The sequence below is a fragment of the Lolium rigidum genome, chromosome 1 (assembly GCF_022539505.1).
Source record: "Lolium rigidum isolate FL_2022 chromosome 1, APGP_CSIRO_Lrig_0.1, whole genome shotgun sequence".
NCBI classification, from domain to species: domain Eukaryota; kingdom Viridiplantae; phylum Streptophyta; class Magnoliopsida; order Poales; family Poaceae; genus Lolium; species Lolium rigidum.
The window spans coordinates 12,702,129-12,705,087 of NC_061508.1; positions in this window are offsets into that span (position 1 = coordinate 12,702,129).

Consider the following 2,959-nt stretch of genomic DNA (forward strand, 5'->3'; position numbering starts at 1 on the left):
CCCCGTGCCGCCTCTGACCTACCCTCTTCCGCCTATAAAAGTCTCCGTGGACGAAACCCCCGCACCGAGAGCCACGATACGGAAAACCTTACCGAGACGCCGCCGCCGCCGATCCCATCCTAAACTACATCGCCGCACCCCGCCGAGGGGGAATCATCTCCCGGAGGACTCTGACGACCTGCCATGGCCGCCGTCCAGTGAGTGATGAGTGAGTAGCTCACCCTTCGGACTATGGGTCCATAGCAAGAGCTGGGATGGCTGTCTCTCCCCATTGTGCTATCATTGTCGGATCTTGTGAGCTGCCTAACATGATCAAGATCATCTATCTCGTAATTCTATATGTTGTGTTTGTTGGGATCCGATGGATAGAGAATACCATGTCATGTTAATTATCAAGTTATTATACATGTGTTGTTTATGATCTTGCATGCTCTCCGTTTCTAGTAGAGGCTCTCGCCAAGTTTTTACTTTTAACTCCAAGAGGGAGTATTTATGCTCGATAGTGGGTTCATGCCTCGCATTGACACTGACAAAGGATGCAGAAAGTTCTAAGGTTGTGTTGTGCTGTTGCCACTAGGGATAAAACATTGGCGCTATGTCCGAGGATGTAGTTGTTGATTACATTACTGCACCATACTTAATGCAATTGTCCGTTGTTTGCAACTTAATACCGGAGGGGGTTCTGGATGATAACCCGAAGGTGGACTTTTTAGGCATAGATGCAGCTTGGATGGCGGTCTATGTACTTTGTCGTAATGCCCAATTAAATCTCACTATACTTATCATGTCATGTATGTGCATTGTTATGCCCTCTCTATTTGTCAATTGCCCGACCGTAATTTGTTCACCCAACATGCTTTTATCTTATGGGAGAGACACCTCTAGTGAACTGTGGACCCCGGTCCATTCTTTAATACTGAAATACAAATCTGCTCGCAATACTTGTTTTACTATTTTCTCTCGCAAACAATCATCTTCCACACAATACGGTTAATCCTTTGTTACAGCAAGCCGAGTGAGATTGACAACCTCACCGTTTCGTTGGGGCAAAGTACTTTGGTTGTGTTGTGCAGGTTCCACGTTGGCGCCGAATCTCCGGTGTTGCGCCGCACTACATCCCGCCGCCATCAACCTTCAACGTGCTTCTTGGCTCCTCCCGGTTCGATAAACCTTGGTTTCTTTCTCGAGGGAAAACTTGCCGCCGTGCGCATCATACCTTCCTCTTGGGTTGCCCAACGAACGTGTGAAATACACGCCATCGGCAGCTACCGACTCTTCCACGGGCCAAACCCTAGAAAAAATCCATACGACGGAGCACTCTCTCAATGGTAAGAACAAGCAAGATCACTTAGAACAGGAAGAACAACAAACCCATCCAAACCATTCAAACCATCCCCCAAGCTGACCGTCTGTCAGAGGAGCAAGCCGCGTGGGAAGGAAACCATTGCAAGCCAGCTGTGAGAGCAATGGCCCGAGCTTAAGACCTCAACCGGGAAGCAAATCCTCTACATCAACACATATCTAGGAGCTGGAGTAGAGGTATACATAGATGAACATGAGCAAGCATATGTTTTGCTCATAGATAAGCATATGCACAGGTCACGTAAGCTCAAAAGGATTGGAATCTCCTGTTTGTATCATCACTTGGTTACTAGCCATTTTGGTGCAAGCAAAACATGGGATAAGCCCTTGAGAATTCATCATCCAGGGAACATCGGGTTGTGTCAATACAAGTGACACAACCAAGGAAATCTAGCAGCAGGATTTGATCCTATCTAGCCGACCGAGTCACCTAGCGCCTATGGCCCCAGCTACACCATCGGACGTGTAGATAGAAAATTCTTGTCTATTTATGTTTTCCAACGGCAAGGCATAATCGGAGATCCAACCAGGGATCAACCGTAGAAAGCATATGATAGCCACGACCAAGCTGCCGCAGGGGAGCTACCCTTGGTCGACAACAAGATGCCGAAAGGGCCACCTCAAACCTACAAAACCATCCAGAGAAGCCACTTCATCATCACCCAGAGGGGAGCTCGAGTGAGCTAGGGTCCCCAACCAATGGTTGGCATCCCTCTAGCTCCAATCTATCAAATAATAGGATCATTACCGACACACAGCTTCACCTCATTTATCTATTTAATCAAGCAAGGCTACACAGATAAATAAGATACATAAGTGAACCATGCACCAGATACTTGCAAATGATCCAAAGGATCACTGTGCTAGCATCAGCGGAGTGCTGGAGAAAGCAAGAGCATGCATCAACACAGGCTTGAGTGTCACGAGACACAAGGAGGAGCACCCTGAGAGCACAAACCATAGATCAGCAGGCAACCACCAAGCAACTAACGATCATATGATCACCAGGGCTTGACAGAGCATGCAAGTACATGCTAGAGCCAAGCCTAGCACCAATCCATGAATCAGACAAATGAAAGAACCACAATTCCTTAACAACTGCATCACAGATAATTAAATAAAGGATATGCAAATGTATCCAGTAGCACATCATCAAGGGATGGAGCTATCTAGCCAACAACCAACCACAGTAGAGCATTTCCATGTATTATAGCTCAATGAGCAACACACCAGAGGCACTGGTTCTTGCAGAATGCAAGGATTACTCACAAGTAATCAAGCCGGGGCAAAGAATATGGATACACATGATAGCTTAGCAGCCAGTGAGGCGAGGAGCAACCTGGCAGGCCATGAGCATCACAGGATGCTCATGAGCAATTACACATGAGCTACATCAACAATAATGGCAAGCACACAAGCATAAGCTAGAGAGAGGAGAGCACCAGTACAAGCACAACAATAGAGCTAGGCCATGGCAAGTAGACCAGCAGCAGCTAGCACACCATGGCGAGTAACGAGGTAGCATAGCACACATCACATAGGAGCAGCGAGCAGCAGCACATCACCCTGAACGTCAAAGCATCCAGTGGCAAGCAAG